The sequence below is a fragment of the Magnolia sinica genome, chromosome 15 (assembly GCF_029962835.1).
Source record: "Magnolia sinica isolate HGM2019 chromosome 15, MsV1, whole genome shotgun sequence".
NCBI lineage: Eukaryota > Viridiplantae > Streptophyta > Magnoliopsida > Magnoliales > Magnoliaceae > Magnolia > Magnolia sinica.
Window position 1 is genome coordinate 22,852,187 of NC_080587.1, and position 16,200 is coordinate 22,868,386.

The following is a 16,200-nucleotide window of genomic DNA, read 5'->3' on the forward strand; positions in this document are numbered from 1 at the left end:
ATCGCACTTCTATATACTTTTCACCTTGCACTCGGTCATTCCAAATGTATGCTCTGTGGCTTATCGACGTAATCAGATCCTGCCCATCGAAAATTCAGATCGATTGGCTGTCATCATCATTGCATTACATTACATCTTTGGTACACGAGAACTAATCATATTCCTATAAATGTAGTCATATCTTGTGAAGTAAAGACCGTAGATCTGTACGGGCAAAGTAGATGCCTAACACCTTTCCTCTCTGTAATCGTGGACCCTTACTCAAAATCTCTAGAACACAAACTCAAGAGTCATCTTAAGGCTAAGGATCTTCCGATTCTCAATTATAAGCATTTCTACTATGTTTAACTGAATGTAAGATCAAAGTAATTGGTTTGTGGAGAATCTAGTCAAATATAACACCCTCTAATGCCCTATACGAAAGCCCTCAAGGGAGGTAGCCCATTGAAAAGCGAGTCGATCCCCCACAGCCGAGATCTCCAGCGTCCACATAATGGTTACTCTAGTGGGGATGAACTAGTCACACTAATCGTGAGCTCACTTGAAAAATAAGATCTTACAAATACCTAAGGAATATCAACTCTCACACATTTGTAATTGGATCCGCATTAACATTTATTCCAAAGGAAAAAAGAGAGAGAGTAAAAAATTACACCTCTACGAGTTAGGCATCCTCGAAAACCCCCTCCTTATAGCAACAAAATCCGCACCAGATTACAAATAGCTATGGCCAACCACGAGGAAGATGTTCAAGCCTTCCACACTCTCGATCTCACAGAAGCTCAACCTACCTAGCTACAACAGGCAGAAGCTGTGTCAATGGCTTGCATCTGGGAATTAGCACAAGTTGTAAAAGCAATGCAGGAAATGTTCCTGCAATTCATGCAAGCACAAGTCATCGTAACCAACAACCAAGCTGGCCCAATTCAGTAGAAACAACAATAAACTCACAGACTCTGAACAACTTCCAGTTCGAATCAAGCACAACCATTGGAGTCCACATAGGACCACTAACACAAATAAGCGTAACCCTTGACCATGGGGCACTTTTTTCAGTACTCTCCTGCAATCGGGAGTCAATCTCAAAACATTCCCACAACCTTTTCAGTTTCGGAATAGCCTCGTAGCCAAGGCTCCCAGTCAATTTTCACCTAACCTAGCAACTGCGGTTTTAAATCAATTTCAAACCGATCCTGCGAACTATCCAGTCAATTTTCAGCCAACCTCGCAACCGAGGTTTCAAATCAATTTCAAACTAATCTTGTAAACAGGGTTTACAATCAATTTCAGCCAACCTTGCAAACAGGGTTTCAAATTAATTTCAAACTGACCTTACAAACATTGTCTCTAGTCAATTTCCAGCCAACCTCACAATCGAGCATTCAAATCAATTTTAAAACGATCCTGCAAGCAGGATCTCCATTCAATTTCCAACACATCCCATAACCGGGATTTTAAATTAATTTCATGTAACAGCTTCCCTGACCGAAAGCCCAGGGACAACACTAGTTAATGCCTACAATGGGGGTCAATGTCAAGCCGAGTTCAACCAATGGAACATGGCGAATACCCAACAAGGGGGTCACTTCCCATCATCTCAACCTCCCTCGATCGGGAGTGCTTTTCAATATAAATTTCCTACAACCGGGAACACAGTTACATTTCAACAAACTTCCCCTCACGGGAGTTATAGGATCGAAGAAATCGATCACTATGTCAAAGAAGGGGAATAGGCCTTGCCACGTGGGACATCGATTCCCCAAACAAGCCACTCAGAAATAGAAGAGTTACGGGAGCTACTCCAAACTATACAAAATTAGCTAAAAGACAACAAGGGGTTAATCTCCCCTCAACAAAGTTTATAGATTTGTGTTCCTTCTCAGAAACAAAGGTGCCTTGGTACTTTGAGGTACCCAAATTCAAGAGATACAATGATAGTGGATGTCTTATGGTATATCTCAAGGTATTTTGTGGAAAATTTAATGTAGTAGATGGAAAAGGAGCTCTCATCTACTTATTCCGAAAGTCTCTAAAGGGCGATGCCTTGGACTAGTACACTTCCATGGATTGTCATCGAATTAAGATCTGGGAACAACTCTCACAAGAATTCGTCGACAGATTTGCCTACAACCTCAACATGGCTCCCAGGCAAGCAAACTTGGCAACCTTAAGACAGATAGGTGACGAAACGTTATCTACATATGTGGGACGATCGTGAGTAAGGCTGCCAAAATATGCTCTCGAATCAATGACGAGGAGTAAATCTGCATGATCATCCATTCAACAAATATAGACATCTTTGGATATCTGATCTCGCATCCCTATGCAAATTTCACTCAACTTATTCGCGAAGGAGAGCAAGTAGAAGCAAGAATGCTCACGGAAATAATCTCCACGTGGCGTAGGAGAGCAAGTAAAAGCAGGAATACACATGGAAACAATTTCCTTGTGGCCTCATTAAAGCACTTTAGTCAAAGGAAACAAAGTTGAAGAAAGACCCATGGGATATGGGAATAGAAATGGCAATGGTTCTGCCCATCGCACAACAGAAGCAAATAACATCATTACCACAGCTTAAGGCACCTAGCATGCGCTTCAATAAGGGTGCCAGCAATACCAGCAGTATCGTCCTTAACATCAACAACCAAGATATCAACCACCACCTCTGCCACAACAAAATCCGTAGTTACAATCTTTGTAACCACAATAGAAGCAACAACAACAACAACCTAGAGGGAATACCCATTACCCCCATTAGAACCGACAAATGACTAAGGAATTCGGGAGGTTCACCCACTCACACAAAAGCACAACCAAATCATGGTAACATTAGTGCGAAAATAACTCCTCACTCATCTACAACCCAAGACACCTCTAAACCCTTTGCCAATAAACTATAATGAAGATGAGTACTACGCATACCACCACTACACCAAAAATCCTAATTAGGAGTGGCTACACATTTGGTTTAGGAACGGCTTAAATCCATTCCTAAACATGAAGGAGTAAACGGGGTACGAATGGAAGTAGATCATGTCTTAACCCTATCCTCTATGGGGCCATCATGGTGTAAGAGTTTTATCCACACTGTTCATCCATTTTCCCACATCATTTTATGGTATGATCCCGAAAATGAGGTATAACCGATGCTGAAGTGGACCACAAGTGTGCATTGAACGTCTACAGTTAAAAATTCTTAGTAGCTACAGAAGTTTAAGATCTAGCTCATATTTATGTTTTCGCTTCATCGAGGTCTACGTGACCTTATGAATAGGCTGGATGGAAAATAAATATCACGTTGGCCACTAGAAAGGTTTCAACGGTGGCGTTGGCCACTAGAAAGGTTTCAATAGTGGCTGTGATTATCACCGTTGATTACTTTTGTGCGGTAGATGAAAGCGGATTGACCGGTGTACCGTACCGTGTGTTGACATCAGTACCCCATGAGATCGTTTGTGACAGCCCGCTTGACCCTAAGGGCATGTTCGGGCGGTGGGATTAGAAGGGATTAGGTGGGATGGGATTCAAAAAATATAATTATTATCTATGGCAGGGATTGTCCCCTGTTGCCACGTGATAAGATTAATGCCATGCTTTGTTGGTAATATGGTGGTATATCGAATGGATATACCCACTACCATATGAAATTACTGAGAATAACACACATATGATATATCTAAATCGTTCATCTGTTTTATAACCTCATTTTATAGCATGGGCCTAAAAGTGAGGTAGATCCAAAACTTCTGTAGCCCCAAAGAAGTTTTCAACGGTAAGTATTCAATCCCCGTTGCTTTCTATGGTGAGGTCCACTTGAGCTTTAGATTTACCTGATTTTTTGGCCCATGTTCTAAAATAATCTGGAAAAATGGGTGGATGGTGTGGATATAACCCACACATCATGGTGGGACCTACATAACTTACTAACATTAAGTGAAATTGGCACGGGAAAATGCAATTCCATATAATGTAGAGAAATTTAGGACAGTGGACCCCACCTTTTATCCAGCTGTGTTGTTTTATGAAAGAAGACAAACTTTGTTTTGCAACTTAGACCTGCTCGTACGGATTACGAATTTCAGGACGAAAATACCCCTCTCACGGAAACGGATTGGGTACTCCCCTTGCCACCAGCCAATGGCGGATGGCCGGGGGTTTGTGGGCTCCACCATAATGTATGCTTTTCATCCATGCCGTCCATATATTTTTCCACATCATTTTATGATATGAGACCAAAAATGAGGTATATCCAAATCTCAAATGTACCACATTACAGGAAAAAGTGTTGAATGAGCGTTGACCATTAAAAACTTTTTGGGGGCCCACTCTGATGTCTGTGAGAAATCCTCCCCGTCTAAGATCATTCATAGGGTCACAAAGACCTGGGTGAAGAAGAAAAACAAATTTCACAATGATCCAAAACTTCTATAACCCCTAAAAGGGTTTCAATGGTAGACGTTCAATTCCCCAATGCCTTTACAGTGTGGTCTACTTGATGGTTACATCTATCTTATTTTTTGTCTCAAGCATTAATATGGGGTTGCAAAATAGATGGACGGTTTGGATATAACATAGACCTCATGAAGGGACCCACAAAAGGCGGTGGGACTACAACAACAAAAAAAAAAAAAAAAAAAGGAACCTACAGCTACGGTTTTATATGACTACGGATTATAACCGTAGCTATAGACCTAGGTCCGCGATCAATCGCAGCTCCCGCAATGCCACCGCAAGTAGCTGTCCCAATCGGCGATCAATCGCAGATTTCGTGATTCCACCCCCCCGATGTATGGCTACGGATTATAACCGTAGCTATAGCCGTATCCGTATACTTCCTTTCTTTTTCTCTTTTTTTTTTCTTTTTTTTTTATTTTTTACATGGAGAATTTTATTCTACCTACATTTTTCTCTAACACATATTTATATAAACATGTATGTATGAGCATATAAATTTTTTTTTATCTCTTTTTTTCATTTCTTTCTTTATTCATATAACAAGAATATCTTCTAAACCAAAATTAGTTACTTGACGTACCATATATGATTTTAGGGCTAAAAGTTGGGCGGGCTCAACCCGACTAACCTTTGGCCGACCCGACATTGGGTTGGGCTTGGGCAGGATGTATCAAGTTTGGTCTTAAGGTTGGGCCATACAAATACCAACCCGATAAAACTTGGGTTGAGCTCGGATTGAGGTCTTGGGTTGCCTGACCCAACACGAACCCGATTAATATATAAGTTCCTTATAAATTAATTATAATTGAGTGCAGATCATTTGTGTTGAAGGCAAAGGAAATTCCAATGCCTCCCCTTAAGCTAACAAGATATGCTAGATTTCCCTCTCCCAAATAAATTGCTTGATACAAAATATGACTTGTAATGGAGTAGTTGTCCTATATTTTAGCTTGTTTGTTTAGAAAAAAAAAATGCATGGAAGTGAAGGGAATTAACCGTGAAATGAAACGGAATCACCGGAATGGACCGTGAAATGCATGGAAATGACTGTGAAGTGAAGGGAAATGACTGTGAAGTGCATGGAAATGACCGTGAATCAACACTGAATCGTCGGGATTGACCGTGAAATGCATCGAAATGATCGTGAATCAACACGGAATCGCCGGGACTGACCATGAAATACATGGAAATGACCGTGAAGTGGAGCGAATTGACCGTGAATCAACACGGAATCGCCGGGACTGACCATGAAATACATGAAAATGACCGTGAAGTGGAGCGAATTGACCGTGAAATGTGTAGAAATGACCATGGAGTGAAGCGAAATGACCATGAAATGCATGAAAATGACCGTGAATCAACATGGAATCACCGGGAATGACCGTGAAATGCATGGAAATGACCGTGAAGTGAAGCGAATTGACCAAAAATTGAGCGGGACAAACTGGAAATTGAGCGGGACAAACTGAAAATTAAGCGGGACAAATTGGAAATTGAGCGGGCCAAACTGGAAATTGAGCAGGACAAACTGAAAATTGAGCGGGCCAAACTAGAAATTGAGCAGGACAAACTGAAAATTGAGTGGGCCAAATTGGAAATTAAGCGGGCCAAACTGGAAAATGAGCGAGACAAACTGGAAAATGAGTGGGCCAAACTGGAAAATGAGCGGGCCAAACTGAAAATTGAGTGGGACAAATTGGAAAATGAGCGGGCCAAACTGAAAATTGAGCGGGACAAACTGAAAAGGAGGGGTATTTTCGTCTTAAAATTTAGTCTCCGCACGTGCAGGTCTAAGTTGCAAAACAAAGTTTGTATTGTTTCATAAAAACAGCTGGATAAAGGGTGGGGTCCACAGTCCTAAATTTCTCACGAAAATACCCCTCCTTTTCACATACTCTTTTCACTACATTGCTTTCAGCGTTGCTTTCACTCCCCTTAATGAAAAAACAGGTGCTTCCAGCCCTATACTCTCTTGGAACGAAGAACTGAAGTACGAAGGGTTTTCTTCTCATTTTCCTGACCGAAATCTCTGTGAAGCATCTAGATATCCATCTAGATATCATTAATCTACATTTGCCATTTTTCATCTTGGCTACGATTACGTGAAATCCCACGAACTGGTATGTTAAGGAATGGTATGTTGTACAAGCTTTAAAACCCGAATGGTATTCTATACAAATATTAAGGAATGATATGTAGTACAAACTTGAATGGTATGTTGTACAAGCTTTACAACCCGAAATGTATGTTGTACAAGCTTTAAATTCCAAACATTTATATGGGTGGTCAACAAAAAGAAGGGCGGCAATTAAGGAATCTTAAGCTCTTTCATGGGTCCTAAAGGCAACCATCAGCAGTTTGGATAACTGAACAATGGCCCCCACATGTAGAACTCCTTAAAACCTGAATGGTATGTTGTATAAGCTTTAACAAACACTTCAAAAACCAGAACATGGCGTAACAGAACATGCCAAACAGCCAAATATACCCAACACCATGCATTCTTCAAAAATCAAAATATGGACATGAACACAAACAAGCCAAATATGTAAACACATGCACACACACATTCTTCAAAAATCAAAACATGAGAATCAACACGAACAAGCTAAATATTATGAGAACATATACATTTTTCAAAAGAAAAAAAAATGGGTATCAACACAAACAAGCCAAAGATACAAAAATAAAATAAAAATGACATTCTTCAAACATCAAAACATGGGAATCAACCCAAATAAGCCAAAGATCACATTAGCAACGTTTCCACAAATCAAAATTGAGAAAGAAAAAAAAAATCATACTATTCACAACTCAATTATAATCTATAAAAACCAAACAAAGCCCACAACACTTATAGTAATGCAAGACATTAAGAACACGATATTCAAACTCCAAAAAATGTTATGCATTTCAAGATAACCAAAAAAAATAAAAAATTCCAATCCTTTACAAGGAAAAAAAGAAAAAAAAAACCCAAAAATAGAATTCAATCCCATATAGCTAAATCACTATATCATATTAATATTTGTCATATTATCTCATATTAAGTCAGCCCCATGTTCGGCTAAAGATCCACAAGAGAGAGAAGCATACCAGATTAGCTCAACCAATAGTTATTAAAAACACAATTGAATCTCTAAAAATATAAAAATAAGAAAAGATCCAAAAAAGGCCACAATCAACTAAAACCAAAACTTTTGTAGAAAACATAATCTTAGAAGAATCATAAACAACAAAGAAGAAGATTGATTGGATAACAAAGATTGATTAATCAGTATGATTTTATATTTATGCTCCATCGACAATAGGGCCCACAATAAATCAGCATTTCTGTATGATATAATCAACTGCATCTCTCCAAAAGTACCAGCTATCAGGGAATTTTGAAAGGTGAAATCCTTCCAACTATGGTTTCAATGGTGGTAATCATTATGGCCACTGTTTCCCATGGTATGATCCACTTGATCTTTTGATTTACTTCAATTTGGGGCTAAACCGCTTAAATTAGATGGAAAAACGGATGGACAGCGTATATATACTACGGGCCAAATTGGAAATTGAGCGGGACAAGCTGGAAATTGAGTGGGCCAAACTGGAAATTGAGCGGGCCAAACTGGAATTGAGCGGGCCAAATTGGAAATTGAGCGGGACAAACTGGAAATTGAGCAGGCCAAACTGGAAAATGAGTAGGTGAAACTGGAAATTGAGCAGGCCAAACTGGAAATTGAGCGGGCCAAACTGTCCTAACTGGAAATTGAGCAGAACAAACTGAAAATTGAGCGGGCCAAACTGGAATTTGAGCGGGGTTGGATGTTCATTAAAAGCTCCTGTTTTCTGTGTAAGTAGAAAAGCTTTGAAAGAAAGGAAAGACTAGTGACTGTATTTATCAAACAAAATATGCAATTTACATAAAACACACCTAAGTAAAGTTGGTTTTATTTCCTCATGATATCTAAAAAGTGCGGTCCTCAAGCTCTTCATCATGGATTCCTATGAAAAGTTGGTTTTATTTCCTCATGATATTTGAAAATTGCAAAAAGCACTAATCAAAAGAGCCTAGAGCTGAATATCTTCTAGCAATTGCCATGAAACTTGATTGACTTTCTGGAAACCTTTATATATTTCTGGTAAGCTTATCTTATGTTTTTATTGCTGGAAAATCATGAAAGTATATAATTCCCAGAATTCCTCAATCGTCACTACTGGTCCACATCACTATCAGATGCGCATTTCAAGCATGTAAACGCGGCGCCTATTCATTATTGCAGATAGTGGTTGAGACAGGTCTTATTGGAAGACAAGCCAGTGGGTCTGTTACCATAACTGATGGGGAAACTGTAAGTTGTTATGTTTTCTTTATGTAGGCATGGTTTATTTTCCCTTGTAAGAAATAGATTCTTTCACATGCATATTACTCATTTTAGTTGGGGATTTATTTTAGTGCTCAACTAGTAGTCCTTGGAATATTCATTTGAGCGGGACAAACTGGAAATTGAGCGGGACAAACTGGAAAATGAGCAGGGGAAACATGAAATCAGCAGGGCAAACTAGAAAATCATTATGCCCACTGTTTCCCTGGAAATTGAGCCGGCCAAACTGGAAATTGAGCGAGACAAACTGGAAATTGCGTGGGGGAAACATGAAATCAGTGGGGCAAACTAGAAAATCATTATATCCACTGTTTCCTATGGTATGATCCACTTGATATTTTGATACACTTCAATTTGGGGCTCAACCCCTTAAATTAGATAGAAAAACAGATCGACGACGTGGATATACTACATGAAACGGATTGACTACTCCCCCTGCCACCAGCCAATGGCTAGTGTTCGGTGCTCTGTGGGCCCCATCATGATGTATGTGTTTCAACCATGCCGTCCATCTTTTTTTATATGTCATTTTATGATATTATACAAAAAATGAGGTATATCCTGATCTCAATTGGACCACATTACATGAAACAATGTTTAATGAACATCGACCATTAAAAACTTTTTGGTAGCCATAAACATATTGGATCAAGCTGATCTTTGTTTTTAGCCTTCATCTGGGTCTTTATGACCTAATAAACAGATTGGATTTCAGATAAACAGTACAGTCGGCCTCAGGAGGATTTAAATGATGGATATCCAATCACTATTGTTTTCCTGTATTGTGGTACATCTAAGATTTATATCCCTCTTATTTTTAGGATAAAGCCCTGAAATGAACTTTAAAAATGGATGAACGGAATGGATGAAACACATACATCATGGTGGGGCCCACAGAGCACCGACCACCAGCCATGGGGCTAGTGTTAGGGGGAGGAGTAGCCAATCCATTTCCTATACTTATACATTCAATGTGGGCCCAACTAAGTTTAAAATATACCTCTGGTGCGTGCTTTCTTCGCCAGACCGACCATTTTCAGAAGAAGGGCCCATAAAAAGGGTTTTTTTTTTTCTTTCTAACAGGGTGAGGAAAGGAGGTGAAAGCAACTGTAGTGAAGCAGCATTGGAAAGGGAGAGGAAAAGGAAACAGTTGAAAAGGAGAGGAAAAGCAGCAGCAGTGAAAAGGAAGGGTATTTTCGTCCTTAAATTCATAATCCACAAGTGTAGGTCTAGGTTGCAAAACAAAGTTTGTCTTCTTTCATGAAACACAGCTGGATAAAAGGTGGGGCCTACGGTCCTAAATTTCTCTGCAATGTAATTCCAAGCTTTTCCATTCTTCCCAAACACAGAGTGGAATTGGCACTGGACCAGATGAATCCCATCCCATCTAATCCCTTCTAATCCCACTGCCCAAACATGCCCTAAACCCTCCCTCTCCCTGGACACGGATTCCCTGCTAAAGCCTTCCGCAGAAAGTTCTTGCACTGGAACCCAGGTGGGGCCCACTGTCATGATTTTGAGAAATCTTCTCTGTCCATACGTTTTGTGAGTTCATTTTAAGACATGTGGCCAAAAATGAAATGTACCTAATTCTCAAGTGGGCCAAAAATGTGAGAATTGAATGTCGAAAGTTGAATTATTCATGGGTCATAGAAGTTTTGAATCATTCTAATAATATATATATATATATATATATATATTTTTTTTTCAGTTCATTCCCATAGGAAAAACGTTATTAATGGTATGGGTGACATTTAAACATCACGGTAAAACCTAAGGAGGTTTCAACAGTAGGAATTTCTCTGACCACTTTTTCCTTTAGTACGGCCCACTTGAGTCGTGGATCCTGTTCATTTTTGGTCTCATAGCCTAAAACGAGCTCACAAAACGGATGGACAGGGTGGATGCCATATAAACATCACGGTGCGCCTTACCTGGGTTCCCTGGGCAGGAACTTCCTGCGAAAGGTTTCGCAGGAAATCCGCGTCCCCTCTACCTCCCTCGCTCGACCCTATCCCTTGATCCTTGACCCTTGACCCTTGACCGACGCACCGCCGTCGCTGGAGATGACGATGGCATTGTCAAACCTCACAACAGCCTAAATCGGCTGCCGCAGGATAGCCACTAATCAGATGATGTGGAAAGAGGAGAGGCAGAGGTGGGTTGCTGTCTCCACCATCTATCACCCTAGGGGCAGTTAGATTTCATGGATGTGACGACCCCAACGAAACGCGACCAAAAAATGGAAAAATCGCTGCCGGAGATGCATTCCGCCATTGCTGCTACCGCTATCGCTGGATGGGAGATGGGTTCGGGACTGACAGCCATGGATATGGAAGGACCATCATCGATGGTTGTCGATCGGTTTTCCCTTATCAATCCCACAGCAGCAGCACCGGTAACGAGTTTTTTTTTTTTTTTTATTATATATAAACTGTAGATGCGGGTCTGCCATTCAGGGATGGTTCCGATCAATCCTCCAGGGCGAGGAAAGATCCTCTGGCTGCCATTGCTGCCAGATTGCGTAAACAGTGAAGCAATGTTGCTGCTGGCGACAAATTCGAGATTCTGGTGACAGATCTGGGATTCTTGCAATCAGGTTGCCGGATTTGGCAATGCCCTGATCTGTTGTGGTTAGGGTTTCGTCCGCTCGTCAGGTCAGAGGTGCTGGGTTCTGATCACGGCCTGAGCAACCCTGATTTCCAAGGTCCAAACACGATTTCCAGATTCATCAATGCTGGTAAAAAATGGGTTCCGATCATGGCCAGAGCATTCATCCATGCTGGGAAACAATGCATTGGAAAGGAACTATTGGTCTTTTATCCCTCCATCATGAGTATATTTAAGAACCATTATTCTCTGTTCTTTGGGGAGAGAGAGAGAGAGAGAGAGAGAGAGAGAGAGAGAGAGAGAGAGAGCAGGAAGTGTTATTGCTTTAGTTTAGGGAAGGGCGGAACAAAGATCCTGAGCTGCAACTAATCAGTTTTACAAGTGTTTCTGTTGCTACAGAATTTTTGGGATGCAAATAAGCTCGGACAGGGTGGATTTGGGCCTGTTTATAAGGTAACTTCCACAAAAACATAATTTTGTGGCCTGCTACATATCGTTGTTGTTCTGATCTATCACACTCAATGTAATCACATGTACATATAGGATAAGCAGAATCTAGTGTAGATGGTCATTAAAGATCTGTTTAGGTTCAAGAATGCCTATCAGAACCACTGATATTTAACCACATATCAATCCATTTTACTAACCTCAGACGCATTAGGTTCCCCTCAATCTTCTATTGGTTCGTCTATCTAAAGAGCCATTGATCATGCGGTACGCAACCGATTTCCTCACCTAAAACTGTGTTATCTGGATGATGCTCTTTGCTATTGGAACAAACGTTTACTGTAACCTAATGAACACTTGTAAGCTACAACATATGTATTGTTTGCAGTGCTGTTGCAGGTCATGTAACCTGGTGAAGACTTGAGAAAAACTGATGGTGTTCTTGTCACCGTTGGTGCTGCTTCATCCTGTGGCCATGGTCCTATGAATGCAGAAGGCCATGTGATATCGGCCATTGATTGGGAAACTAAAGCATTGGTATTTCATAGGAGAAATTAATAATAGACTTGTACAATTATATCACCTTTTTGTAATGGAAAAACACCGCACACAATCGATGTAAGCAATGGAAAACCACAAAGGAAAAGAGTGAAAATAATACTCAAACTGTTTCTCTTGTTTTAGGCTTATTCCGTGCATGGTATTAGGTGGGATTAGGTGGTATGGAATTGCATTTGATCCCATGCAAATTCATATGGTGTTTGGAAATGATTGGAAGAATTGCATTAATCCTAGTATCATATCATCTAGTGCCAATAGTAGATACTAGCGGATTTTGAAATTTACTACATTTTTGGGTCCTATGTTAATGCATGTGTTTTATCCAGCTGTTCATCCATACGTGCCCTTTACACGTGACATTCGAGTTACACATGCATATAGGTGACTAGCATCAGTTGTGAAATCTGGTATGTTATTACAATTTCATGGTCCGCCAAATGAACGGCAATGTATACTTAATACAATGTATTTCTCACAAAGGAAGAATTTGATCCCACATGTGGGATTAAACGGTCAAAATACTTGGTATTTCTAGACACGTGTTAATTTCATATAATGCAATTCCATACCATTTAATCCTGTGTTCTAAATAGGCCTTTCGTGAAGAAGAAAAATCTGTGGTACTGCCTTGCGGAATATGTATTGATTAGAAGAATTGCATTAATCCTCTTTGTTTTTTGTTGTTTTTAAGTGTTTTTGGAAGATTCTAATATCCTAAAATTGCTTTTGGTAGAGTTGAATGTGTTTGACTAGGGTGATTTTGGATTAGAAAGGTTCCTTACTAATTCTGCCAGCAATACCTCTCAAGATCCAACCAGCTCAACTGGTATCAAGGGAAAAATTGGCTATGCTCCTCCAGGTAAGAATTTCATGCCTTTTCTTTGTACTTTTATCTCTTCTAGATGTTTTGCGAAAGTTTTAAGATAGTAGTCATGACTTGTCACTTCTTTTTATTGCTAGTGTTTCTGCTCCTATTGTTATAGTTGCTATCATAAGAATACACAATAAGAAGAAGTGATCTGAAAAAAAAAATAGTTATGACACTCAAGATTAACTTTATTCATTCATGAGCACTTTTCTCACATCTTGTCATAGGTGTGAAGGAGCTTGAGGCTAAATGGATTGGACGGGTTGGTTTTTATGTACCATATGAAATGGCAGCAATCACTTACCAAAGCACTAGCAGAAAAGGTTTGTAAGATGCAATTTTCATTCTTAACTTGTCTTTGGCCTTGAATTTATAAAGTTAGTTTTACATACCTCATATCCTTTTAAAAAAAATTGCATTAAATACCACAAATCCTGAAAAAAAAAAGCTGCTTTATTAGTTACTTCTTTTTTCTTTTACCTTCAAGTTTCTTATGATAGGTATACTTTGTAGGTGGACTGATGATAGGGAATCAAACCAAATTTTGGACTACAGCTACTCCATGACATAGGGCCCACAGGATGAGTAGTCAAGATTAGGATCCCTGTCTTTGAAAGTTCCCAATTACAGGCACTTTCATCTCTCTTCATATTTTTAGTTTTACCACCCTTGATTCCCTTTCCATTTCCAATTTTTCATCACTTGACTAATACTATGGTATTTGATTCTTATAATAAATAAGGCATGTATGAATCATCTGCAGGTGTTTTTGAACTTGTTGTACTCGCTATGGAATGTGTGGTGTAGTGAATGATTGCTTGCTTCAATGGTACTTCAGCAATGAACACTTCTTGCACTAAGGTTCTTCATCTTCATATTATCACTCCATTGTTAATTTCTGGTGCAAAGTCCACTTTCAGATCAGCAAATGGTCCCGTTATTTTCATCAATAGATTTCTGATTTATTTGTGAAAAATTCCATTGACAGAATCACATTACAGATCATGTTTGTATAGATTCTCATTTACTGCAATTATAGTGATTAGCTGGATATTTATTTGGGTTTCTTTGCTGATATGGACTTGCTGAATTTTTATGAGTCCCAGATTGAGAAATCTGGGGTTGGATTTTGAAGTATCATTTTCCTCGTGTTGAACTTCTCAAGGGTGGGATGATTCTGTTCTTAAATCATGATGCTTTGGTACATAGATGCGAGATGCAAGCTCTGTCCATAAGATGGGTCGAACTGTGAAGATTGCCTTGGCTAAATTTGTTGGCAAGGTTTCATGATAGAAATGGCAAACTTATGTAGGTGGCTATTCTGTTTTGTTACTATATTATGTTTAGTGGATCTATTTTTATCTCAGGGCTGCAAAATTGTTCCAACTCATCTATACAGACCATGGGGACCAATTGATGCACAGGGAGCAGGGACGAGTATTAGTTGATTCAGATAGGTGAGGGTAAACGGGCAAATGCTCTGTTATGGCTAACCAGATCAGAAATCTCCATTTTGCACATTACAAATGCAAACAGAATGTAAACAAATTCCTTTCAAGTGGGACATCCATTGCTTGACAAATTAGCTGGACTGACAGCTATCTCTGTTGGTGCAAATTAGCCGGACTGTCCAAATCATCTGACCATGAAGCCAAATATCCATGGTGGGGCAAATCAGATGGATTATTGCATCATCTTACCATAAAGCCATGTTCCTAACAGTCAAGACCTTCTACATAATTAATTCAGAAGAATTTTAATATTTTATTGCTAGGCAATGCGCTAGAATTATCATTCTATCAAAGTCTACAAATCATTCCAATCTTGGCACTCTAAACATTTTCGTTAGTGGACCATCATCATAAGTTAAAACAAGGGGATACATGATCCCACTTTTTTTTTTTCTTTTCCTTCTGTATTTGCAGATTCTCACATAAGAAAACTATGTTTGCAAGAATGACATTCTTGATGTGCAGCTATTGCAAGTGACATGGCAAGGCTCGGACGTATTACTGTGGCATGGGGATTATAGGACCTGATCTGTTGACATCCTTGTATGCCTCATGTATAGGCCTTAAATTGCTTAACTTCTAACTGTATTTGGCTGTGCCTAGAGGACTTGGTCTATTTTGTGTTTGGATTATGCTTGCACTCGTGCTGATTCTAACCCCACTTTCCTCATTTATGGCCTTCAAAGAAAGGTCAATGGTCCAATATTGCCTTTTATATCTGCTCTCTACACTGAATTCATGTTCACTAGATTTTGTTAGAAGTTACATTTGAATTTGGAAGTTCATACATGCACCTGAATCCACTTCCTTTTTTTTTTTTTTTTTTACACGCACACACACGCCATAGTAGGCTTTCACCACCTATGGATGCTCGATCCCTTGACCGTGTGTTGAAACTCCCGAGAGTCTACCACCCGAGCACCTGAACCCACTTGAGTACACATATATTGGGATCTCTTCCCTTAGAAAAGGCACATTGTTCCATTGTCATTGAATGCAAGTCCCCATTGTGTATAAATATTCTCCTGAATATATGGATCTTCATGTGCTTCTACATGATCAACATATTCATGTAGTTTTTCTTTTTCTCCATGAAATGCTATGGTACTCAAGGGCATCATGTAAGAATAAACATATTGGGAGCATTGCCCAATGGTGCCATGTAGATTCCCAAATGGCATGAGAAATGAACCGTCATTGTCACTGGACCCACTTTAGATTTAGATAGGTCAACATTCAAAATTCAGATTGATTTAACAATCTTTACCTATGATTAATGAGCATTTGTTTGGTGGATTCGGACCATTGACTGTTCTCGTTCAATGGAACAACCCCATTTTACATGAGGCTTGTACATATGGGGCTATGGTTAGGT

At 39.6% G+C, this 16,200-nt stretch overlaps 1 long non-coding RNA gene across 3 annotated transcripts; it reads left to right on the forward strand.

The window, feature by feature from the left end:
- Nucleotides 1-11,743: 11,743 nt before the first annotated feature.
- LOC131228037 (uncharacterized) lies at nucleotides 11,744-15,540 on the forward strand. Of its 3 annotated transcripts, XR_009162696.1 has the most exons (4): nucleotides 11,744-11,891; nucleotides 13,180-13,305; nucleotides 13,542-13,637; nucleotides 13,828-14,071. It is a non-coding gene; the product is annotated as an uncharacterized LOC131228037 (long non-coding RNA). The 3 variants fall into 3 exon arrangements; XR_009162697.1 differs by lacking the exons at nucleotides 11,744-11,891; nucleotides 13,828-14,071 and adding an exon at nucleotides 14,078-15,540 and having other exon boundaries at nucleotides 12,900-13,305; XR_009162695.1 differs by lacking the exon at nucleotides 11,744-11,891 and having other exon boundaries at nucleotides 12,909-13,305.
- Nucleotides 15,541-16,200: the final 660 nt, after the last annotated feature.